The sequence below is a fragment of the Gorilla gorilla genome, chromosome 10 (assembly GCF_029281585.2).
Source record: "Gorilla gorilla gorilla isolate KB3781 chromosome 10, NHGRI_mGorGor1-v2.1_pri, whole genome shotgun sequence".
Taxonomy (NCBI): domain Eukaryota; kingdom Metazoa; phylum Chordata; class Mammalia; order Primates; family Hominidae; genus Gorilla; species Gorilla gorilla.
In genome coordinates this window covers 55740642-55752003 of record NC_073234.2, presented here as the reverse complement: position 1 = coordinate 55752003, position 11362 = coordinate 55740642, and positions in this window count along the sequence as shown.

The window sequence follows — 11362 nt, the reverse complement described above, 5'->3', positions numbered from 1 at the left end:
GGCAATCAGAGAACACTTCTACACTGCTGGTGGGAATGTCAACTAGTACAGCTGCTATGGAAAACAGTGTGGAATTTCCTTAAAGAACTAAAAGTAGAACTACCATTTGATCTAGCAATCCCACTACTGGGTATCATCCCAGAGAAAAAGAAGTCATTATTCAAAAAAGATACTTGCACATGCATGTTTATAGCAGCACAATTCACAACTGCAAAATTGTGGAACCAACCCAAATGTTCATCAATCGAGTGGATAAAGAAACTGTGGAATATATATATGATGGAATACTACTGAGCCATGAAAAGGAATGAATTAACAGCATTTGCAATGACCTGGATGAGACTGAAGACTATCATTCTAAGTGAAGTAACTCAGGAATGGAAAACCAAACACTGTATATTTTCACTGGTATGTGGGAGATAAGCTATGAGGATGCAAAGGCATAAGAATGATACAATGGACTTTTGGGGATTTAGGGGGAAGACTTGGAGGGGGGTAAGGGATAAAAGACAACACATATGGTGCAGTATATAATGCTCAGCTGATGGGCACACTAGGATCTCACAAATCACCACTAAGGAATTTACTCATGTAACAAATACCTCAATAACTTATGCAAAAAAAAAAAAGAGTAAAAAAACCCCCCACAAAATCAACCATCACATTAGTTAATTAATAAAATATATTGCATAGCCTAATAAATAAGTTAATTAAGAATTATACATCATAGGCTGGGCGTGGTGGCTCACGCCTGTAATCCCAACACTTAGGGAGGCTGAGGCGGGCGGATCACAAGGTCAGGAGATCGAGACCATCCTGGCCAACATGGTGAAACCCTGTCTCTACTAAACTACGGAAAAAAAAAAAAAAAAAAAAAAATCAGCCGGGCATGGTGGCACGTGCCTGTAGTCCCAGCTACTTGGAAGGCAGAAGCAGGGGAATCACTTGAACCTGGGAGGCAGAGGTTGCAGTTAGGCCAGATTGCACGACCGCACTCCAGCCTGGCAACAGAGCAAGACTACATCTTAAAAAAAAAAAAAAAGAATTATACATCATAATCAAGAATGTAAGGAACATCATCAGAAAATCAGTATCAGAAAATATATTAAATTCTATATTTCTTTTAAAATAAATAAAAATAAAAATATAGTATTGTAATTTGTGGTATTAATAAACTAAAGGAGAAAATGATAATAATAAAATAATTTATTCGGCCAGGCACGGTGGCTCATGCCTGTAATCCCAGCACTTTGGGAGGCTGAGGTGGGCGGATCAAGAGGTCAGGAGTTTGAGACCAGCCTGACCAACATGGTAAAACCTCGTCTCTACTAAAAATACAAAAATTAGTGGGACATGTTGGTGCGCACCTGTAATCCCAGCTACTCAGGAGGCTAAGGCAGGAGAATCACTTGAACCCAGGAGGCTGAGGTTGCAGTGAGCCCAGATCAGGCCACTGCACTTCCAGCCTGGGCGACAGAGCAAGACTCCATCTCAAATAAATAAATAAATAAATAAATAATTGATTCAGAAAAACATTTGATGAGGTTCAGTGCCCATTAAAAAAATGTTAGAAATAGTAAAGAACATCCTTTGTAAAATGTATTAATATATACCCAAACCCTAAATATTATAATTCATGAAAAAACTTTATATGCATAACTTTTATGATTAGGGAAAAGATAAGGATAGCATTGTTATCCACACTGTTCAATACAGTATTGGAGGTTGTGACCAATGTGATAAGGAAAGAAAAATAAGAAAAGTGTTTCTATTGATAATTACATCCTATACATTTCCCTTTACATACAGTTTTCATTGTGCTCTATGAATTTTTATATACTCTATTTTCATTTTCATTTTATTAAAAACATTTTCTAATTTTCCTTATGACTTCTTCTCTGACCCATGGATTCTTTAGAGTTGTGCTGTTTCATTTCCAAATATTTGGGGATTTTCCAGATATTTTTCTGTTATTGACTTCTCATCCAATTTTATCATGATCAGAGAAGCTACCTTGCATGATCCTAATTATTTTAAATTTGTTGAGGTTTGTTTTATGGGCCAGAACATGGTCTACCTTGGTGAATATTCTATGTTCAATTAAAAAATATATATTCTGCCATTGTTGAGTTTTGTGTACTATAAATGTCAATTAGGTCAAGTGGGTTGATAGAGTTCTTCAGGTGTTCTAAATCCTTAATGATTTTCTGCCACTTTGTTTTATCAATTCTTGAAAGAGGAGTGTTGAAACCTCCAACTTAATTGTGAATTTGTCTATTTCTTCTTTCAGTTCTATCAGTTTTTAAGCTCTGTTGTTAGGCTCATCCACTTTTAGGATTTTTGTGTATTCATAGTGAATTCACTTCTTATCATCAGGTAATGTCCTTCTTTTATGCTTTATGATAGCTCATGTTCTGAATTTTACTTTGTCTGATATTAAAATGACCACTCCAGCTTTCTCTTTGTTAGTGTTTGCATGGAATATATTTTTCCATTCATTTACTCTCATCCTACCTAGGTCATTATTATTGAAATAAGTTTCTTATAAACATTTGGGTCATCTTTCAAAATCCATTCTTCCAATCTCTGTTTTTTAATTGGTACATTTAGACTATTTATGCTTAATATAATTATTGATAAGATTGTGCTACAGCCTATCTTGCTAGGTGTTTTCTATTTATTCATCTGGTTTTTTTTTGTTTCTTTTATGTGTTATGCCTCCTTCTTTTCTTTCTGCCTTATATCTCCACAATTGAATTTATTGAAATTATTTCAATTTGAAAAATAATAGTTACATATTTATGGAGTACAATGTGTTAGATATATGTATACATGGCAGAATAATGATATCAAGCCAATCAACACATCCATCACTTCACATACTTAGCTTTTTTTTTTGTAGCAAGAACATCTAACATTGCTATTCTTTTGGCAATTTTGAAGTATACATTACATTACTATTAACTATGGTCATTTTGCTACATGATAGATCTTAAAAACTTTTATTCCTCCTGTCTAATTTGAACTTTATACCCTTTGGTCGACTTCTCTTCATTCTTAATCTCCCCATCTTCATCCCCTACTCCAACAACTCTGGTAACCAGCATTCTAATCTTACTTCTAAAAACTCAATTTTTTTCACAATTGGATTTTTTTATACCTTTTCTTAATTTTTTAGTAATTACTCTAGGTTTTACAAAATATATCTTCAAATAATATTCTGTTGCTTCGTGTTTAGTGTAAGGACCTAAACTTACGATACTGTATTCTCAATTTCTCCCTCCCATCTTTGTGCTATTAGTTTCACATGTCTTACTTTTACATACACTTTTTTTTTTTCTTTTGAGATAGAGTCTTGCTCTGTCATCCAGGCTGGAGTGCAATGGCATAATCTTGGCTCACTGCAACCTCCACCTCCCAGGTTCAAGAGATTCTCCTGCCTCAGCCCCCTGAGTAGCTGGGACTACAGATGTGCACCACCACGCCCGGCTAATTTTTGTATTTTTAGTAGAAAAGGGGTTTCACCATGTTGGCTGGGCTGGTCTTGAACTCCTGACCTCAGGTGATTCGCCTGCCTCAGCCTCCCAAAATGCTGGGACTACAGGTGTGAGCAACCACACCCGGCCTACATACACTTGTAACAAAGCTACATTGCTACTTCTTTTTAGACAATCGCTTACCTTTCAGAGTAATTTAAAATAAGAGAAAAGAATACTTTTTCATTTTAACTGTTTTCAGAGATCTTCATTTCTTTGTGTCAGTTCAAATTACTATCAGATTCCTTCCTTTAACATTTTTTGTAGTGCAGGTTTGTTGATAATGAATTCTGTTTTTATTTTTCAAAAAAAGTTTTTACTTTGTCTTCCCTTTTGATAGATCTTTTCACTGAATTTTAAGTCGACTTTTTTTTCTTTTAGCACTTTAAAGAGACCATTGCCTTCTGGTTTGCATGGTTTCTGACAAGAAATCCGCTTAATTTTTATTTTTGTTCCTCTGTATGTGATGTGTTTTATTTTTCTGGCTGCCTTTTAGATTCTCTCTTCATCTTTGATTTTTATTCACTTGACTATGATGGTCTAGCTGTAGATTTATCTTTCTTGGTGTTCTCCGACCTTGTTTGTTTGATTTTTTTTTATTATTGCTGGAAAATTCTTGGCCATTATCTCTTCAAATATTTCTTCTGCCTCATTCTTACTTTTTTCTCCTAAGATTTCAAAAACACATATGTTTTGTGTTTGATTGTTTGATACTGTTCTTAAGCTCTTGTATGCTCATTTCTGGTTGTTTTCTCCTTCCCCACCACTCTTTTTTCTTTGTTTTTCAGTTTGAGTAATTTCTATTGATCTATCTGCAAATTCACGAATGCTTTCCTCAGATGTGTTGAGTCTACTGATGAGCCTATCAAAGGCATTCTTTATTTCTGCAACTTTGTTTTTCCCCATAGCATTTTCATTTGACTATTTCTTATAGTTTCCATGCCTTCAGTGATATCTCTCATCTGTTTGTACGTATCTGTATAACTTCTCCAAAACAACTTTTAACAAATTAACCATAGTTGTTTTATTCCCTGTCCAGTAGAAACGATTTACTTTTTCTCCAGAAAAAAGAATGCTCTTTCTTGTTACTCTGCAAATGAGGGGAGGAGTAGGCGGTTTGCTTGTTGTCTTTGTCCAGCCTCAGCTTAGGCAGAATCTGTGTCCCTTGGTCTCAGAGGAAAAGCTTTCTTAAAGATCCTACCTCACACCCTGTCATAAAAGGCATAAGAAACCCAAATGGTTTATTGCCCCTCCTCCTGACATAGAGGGTATTTTTCTTTTACCTTCAGCCACATGGGTATTCACAATGCTTTCGGGATTTCAGGGTTTGCTGCTGTTTCTTCACTGTCTTACGCCTTCATTCCTCAAAGAGAAAAAGATACAGACAGAGCTTCGCGGCTTCCTCACAGCAGTAGCTGCTTCCTTCTTCAGGCCTGTGTCACTGACAACAGGCTTTCTCCAGGCTCCCAAGCTTCCCTTAATCTTTCTTGTGAATATTAGCAAAGAAGAGCCTCTTTGTTTGTTTGGCACCTAGGTGTTGTATATTCTCAAACTGATCCACCCCTAAACTTTAGCAATTCGTTAACATGTTTTACCAAACTTCTTATCTGCTATACCAGCTTTTTCTGCTATATACAGCTTTTTCCTGAACTCTGCCAGAGTGGCCCACCCTGCCTTTCTTTAAGACTTCAGGCTAGCAGTTTTCTCTGTGAATTCAATTTTCTCCTAGAGTCAAGAAAATAGATAATTTTGTTGATTACCTAAGGTTTTTTTTTTTCCCCAGAGTCTCGCTCTGTCGCCCAGGCAGGAGTCCAGTGGTGCGATCTCAGCTCACTGCAAGCTCCGCCTCCCGGGTTCGCGCCATTCTCCTGCCTCAGCCTCCCGAGTAGCTGGGACTACAGGCGCGTGGCACCACGCCCGGCTAATTTTTTTTTCTTATTTTTAGTAGAGACGGGGTTTCACCGTGTTAGCCAGCATGGTCTCGACGTCCTGACCTTGGGATCCGCCTGCTTTGACCTCCCAAAGTGCTGATATTACAGGCGTGAGCCACTGCGCCCGGCCGATTACCTAAGGTTTTATTTTTAGGGCGAATGCAACACTCTCATGGTTTCTACATCCTAGTTGGATGCCAGAAATTCTAATATTCATTTTTAGATAGCTTCCTGGTCTATGCTATAATTTCCCAATTGGTCTCTAACTTTCAGTAAAAGTTCATTACATTCTATAACATTGATAGAGGGGCTTTTGCAAAGGAGGAAAGAAGAACATGTTTGGGATGCAGCAGTAAAAAGAGGCCAGTATTTCTAGACTTGTATTTCTACATAAAAAAAGGTTTTAAAAGTTAAAAAAATAAAAAGAGGCCAGTAGCTCACAAGCAAGAGGTGATCAAGATTATGTTGACAGCAGGTATTTGTAATTAAGGGTGAAAGGCAACCACCAGGAGCATACAAGCACTTTTTCCCATACTGAGGAGAATTTGAGAAGTACCTTTAACTTTCCACAGTTATGAGTAAACGAGAGTTCAATGAATTACACGTGGCTACTAAAGGAAAGAATGATCAGGGATTACTATGAGGACTTAGACTATCCGGATTATAGGGATATAGCTAAATCATTACATCTGTTTGTCATCAAACCTAATACAATAACTTTGACCTATTAAAAGTGGGAGATTAAGCTCTTTACACAGAAAAAGTTAATACTAAAATCTGGAGTTTACTTAGGTTCCCATTTTCACCACAGTACTCAGCTGAGTTACCTGAATTGTAACACAACAGAGAAAAAAAGGACTTAGAATGTTTAGATGCCTTCTTTCTTAAAAAAAAAAAAAAGATACAAGTTGGCTTTCTGTGTTATCCTATTTATTAAGTATTCTGATAAGGGAGCCCAAGTTTTAATTTTTATCATTATTGTCAAGGGGGAAGGGGATCAAATTTTAGAGGCCATCTCAGTGCCTGAGTAATTTTTTCCAATCCAGCAAGATCAGATGGTCTGATTGCCTTGCTCAGTGTTTCTGGTAGAAAAGGCAATTTTCAAGACTGAAATAGCAATTTCTTAGCCATCACTGGAGCTCTTAAAATCCATTTTTTAAACTCCCGTAGACTTCCATGTGTAAATGAAAGAAGACTCCTGGAAATACACATTTTTCTATTTTGAGAGATAACTCACTCAAGCATAAAGTTAATACAATTTATTACACCAAAAGTAAAGTTGCATTAGAGTGAGCTCATAACAGATGAGTAAACACACTTCACAAGAGTGCGGTTGGCATGTCTGCTATCCTTAGTTTGTCTTCTTCAGCTTGGATGCCTTCTAAATGTCTTATTCTTACATCGGTCCTGCTGGCAGAGGAGAGTTCTGTCCTCGTTAGAAAGGTGTTTGGAAACACCTTTAGACCTTTGAAAAATTCAGCACTAACACTAAGATGGGTCACTAGCCTTTGCTTATTCTGAGGGAAAGAAAGCCTTCAATTAGTATTTTAAAGTGAAAGTGATAAAACCAAATTGAAGGGTGCCTGAGTCGGGCTACTCTCATTTATATCCTATGTTTAATGAAAACATACTAACCTGTGACCTCAGGCAAAGGGGTTAATTTCTTTGAGCCTCGTTTTTTTCATACAGAATGAAAATTTTAATAAACCATGCCTTACCCATGGAATTGTGAGAAAACTTGTAAGCAAAGCATTTAGCAGAGTGCCTAGCACACAGTACACATGTAGTAAAGACTGGATTTTTATCATCATGATCATCATCATCATTATCATCATTACTACTACATCAAATATCAGGCCAAATTGCTACCTACCCTACAGCTTCAGTTTATTTATTTGACAAATTATTGAGCATCAGTTGGGTACCAGGCTCTGCTCTAGGAACTTGTGTGTAATAAAATAAGAATATCGGCTTTGTCCCCGCTGCCACCTACCAGGAAGACACTTCATCTGCTTGAAATTGGGCTTCCTCTTCAATCAAAAGGAACTAATCAGCACCAGGCCTAGGGAGAGGTATGGGACACTCGTGCACAACCCTGAGTGTAAGTGCCTCCTTAAATTTTGTACCCTAGGGAACTTGCTTGCCTCATTCTTGTCCCAGCATCTGGGAATAATAATACCTATTTTACATAGTTATTATATGAATGATGGAAGCAGAGAGAGGATAGACTATATTTGCCTGGTATGGAAGTGGGATTTGGGAAGGCTTGTCCATTGGTGGGATATTAGGCTGGGCCTTAAAGGATGAGAAGAAGTTTATTAGGTAGGCATTGGGTTGTTCCCTGTAGGTATATCAAGGGGTAAATGATGGGTTATGCTTGGAAATGACAACATGACTTGAAAGGAAATTATGACAAGAGCTAAGAGTTATTATTTACCACCTACTATGTGCAGGATATGGCTGGACATTTTGCAAATATTGTCTTTAATCCTCATAATGGCCTTAAAAGATTGGTATCATCTATCTTTATTTTACAGCATAGCCTCAAAGAGCTAAGCCCGAAAAGCCAAAGAGTACCAGAAGGAAGTCCTTTCTGTCTAAAAACACCTCTTCACTGATCCCCAAAATTCCATCATTAACACTTCACCCTTGAGATAAGCACTGTTTGAAATGTGGATGGGTCATATGATCAACTCCTTATATTTTATGGTGAATGAGTTATCCATCCACTCATCTACCCATTCATCCATCCACCTATCCACCCATCCATCCATTGACACACTCATCCCTCCACCAATCCATCTATCCATCCATGCATCCACCCAACCATCCATCCACCCACCCATCTGTCCATCCATCCACCCACCCATCCATTCATCCATTCATCTATCCATCCATCCATCCATCCATCCATCCACCCACCTATCCATTCACCCATCCATTCATCCATCTACCCACCCATTCATCTATCCATCCATCCATCTATCCATCCTTCCATCCATCCACCCACCCATTCTTCTACCCATCCATTCACCTATCCACCCACCCATCCACCCTTCCATCAATCCATCCATCCACCCACACACCCACACGTTCATTTATCCATCCATCTACTCATTCATTCACCCACCCATTCACCCACCTATTCATCCATCTATCCATGCACCTACCCACCCATCCATCTGCTCTCCACCTATCCATTCACCCACCCATCTACCCATCCACTCATATACCCATTTAATAAGAGATATTGATCACCTACTAAGATTTAGTCTCTGGGCTGGGACTTTTCTCCATGACAAGAAGGACTCAGAAGCAAGAAAGTGTATGCCAAAAAAGAAAAGTGGGGCCATAAGAACAAATTGCACTTATTTGAAGTTTTGCCTCAGGAGATATCCACATTTATCACTTAGTAATCATTAAGTCACGACACAGCATGATGATGCCCATCCTTCCTGCTGGATAACTCTCCCTTCACAGCTAATTGCCTTACATCTATAGCCTAGTTCTTGTCAGTTTTGTCACACTGTTATTACATACAGTAATGGTGTATAAGATATTAGCCTGTCATTATATATAAATGTGTCTAAGGAAAACTCATTTCCAAGAATCATTTTTGAAAATGAATCCAGAAGAGAGGTAAAAGCTTATTTTCTGTCTCCAAGGACAACATAAAGTAACTCTGAGGCTTGTAACAAGAATCATTTAAGGTGGATATTATACCTCATAGGAATACCAAAGCCAGAATACATTTTGGGATGTTATATAAAGCCCAGGAAAGAGTTAAGCTGGAAATAGGAAGCTACTTTCATCTTCTAACTGTGCACGCCTTGAGGGTATGAATAACCTAGCCCTTTCCCCACTTACCATTTTTCTATTTAGTTTATTATGGTTAATAACATGTAACCAGAAAATCATTTTTACCATTTTCCCTCTGGTGCCATTAAGTTTAATTTCCTTGTTTTAATAATACAGCACCAGTGACTTGTCTGACATTAGAACTTTTTTCTTCCAGTTATCTATTAAAGTAATACTTTAATTTATTACAAAATATACATTTCACACAACTCTTCCTACCCAGTTTGTGATATCCCTAAGGGCCGAGCACTATCTGTGTACCCAGTATTTTCCCAATTTGTTTCTGACAACTTTTACTGCTGAGATGTAAACTGTATGAAATCAGACACTGTGTGTCTTGCGGTGTCCCCAGAACAGTGCCTGCATGCGGCAGGTGTTCAAGAATATATATCAAACAACCAACAAAATGAACACCTTCTGCTTTTACCCTCTCACTTCTGACCATACACGAAATAGCCAAAATATTTTTCCACTTGAAGAGTTTGTCTACGAAATGGAAAAGACATGGATTCTAATTTAAATGTTGACTCACCCAGAAAATAGATCAACTTTAGCATACTTTTTAAACTTTAAATACAACAAGCATTTGTTAAAGTCCTGCTGGCTATCAGTGGAGAACTCTATTCTGGGTGCTAAGGGCAAAATAAAGGTGACCCAGACACTGTGCCTGCCCTGCAGGGGCTTAAAGTTTGGTACAAACCTGGCGATTAGCCACAGGGAGAACCTAGAGTGACCCCAACTCCCTCCAAATCCCTGGAGTACTCATTGGAGCCATGCATTTGGCATGTCCAGATGAAGATTCAACTTAATGGCTCTAGAGATGAATTGCCTGGGTTCAAGTCCTGACACAATCAAATACTAGCTCTGTGATTTTGGGCAACTTAGTTTTCTGCACCTCAGTTTCCCCATTTGTAAAATAAAAATAAAAATTGGACTAATCTCATAGCATTGTTGTGATGATTAAACGAGTTCCTCTATGTAAAATGTTTAGAACCATACCTGGTACAGTATAAGCATTCAATTAACATTAGCTAGTATTTAGTTTATTATTGCTACTCTGTGATAAATCGTATTTTGCATAGCTGTCTTGAGCTACTACTATTAATTTCCTATTTTATGTTTTTAAATAGAAATATCTTCATTGCTCTTAAGAACAGCAGTCCCCAATCTTTTTGGCACAAGGAACTGGTTTCGTGGAAGACAATTTTTCTGTGGACCAGGCAGAGAGGGGATAGTTTCTGGATGAAACTGTTCTACCTCAGATAATCAGGCATTTGTTGGATTCTCACAAGGAGCGTGCAACCTGGATCCCTCACATGCACAGTTCACAGTAGGGTTCACACTCCTACCAGAATCTAATGACACCGCCAGTACAGGTCTGCAGCCTGGAGGTTGGGGACCCCTGCTTTAGAATGATATGTGATTGTTATAGGATAAATTATGTAGAGAATGAAAATATTTGTCTGTAATCTTAACCCCAAAGATAACCATGGTTCATAATTTGGCAAATCTCCTTCCACATAATAATTTGCCTATTTAAGAATGTGTAGAATATACCCAAAGGATTATAAATCATGCTGCTATAAAGACACATGCACACGTATGTTTATTGCGGCACTATTCACAATAGCAAAGACTTGGAACCAACCCAAATGTCCAACAACGATAGAGTGGATTAAGAAAATGTGGCACATATATGGCACTATTCACAATAGCAAAGACTTGGAACCAACCCAAATGTCCAACAACGATAGAGTGGATTAAGAAAATGTGGCACGGCCGGGCGCGGTGGCTCACGCCTGTAATCCCAGCACTTTGGGAGGCCAAGGCGGGCGGATCACGAGGTCAGGAGATCGAGACCATCCTGGCTAACACGGTGAAACCCCGTCTGTACTAAAAATACAAAAAATTAGCCGGGCGTGGTAGTGGGCGCCTGTAGTCCCAGCTACTAGGGAGGCTGAGGCAGGAGAATGGCGTGAACCCGGGAGGTGGAGCTTGCAGTGAGCCGAGATCGCGCCACTGCACTCCAGCCTGGGC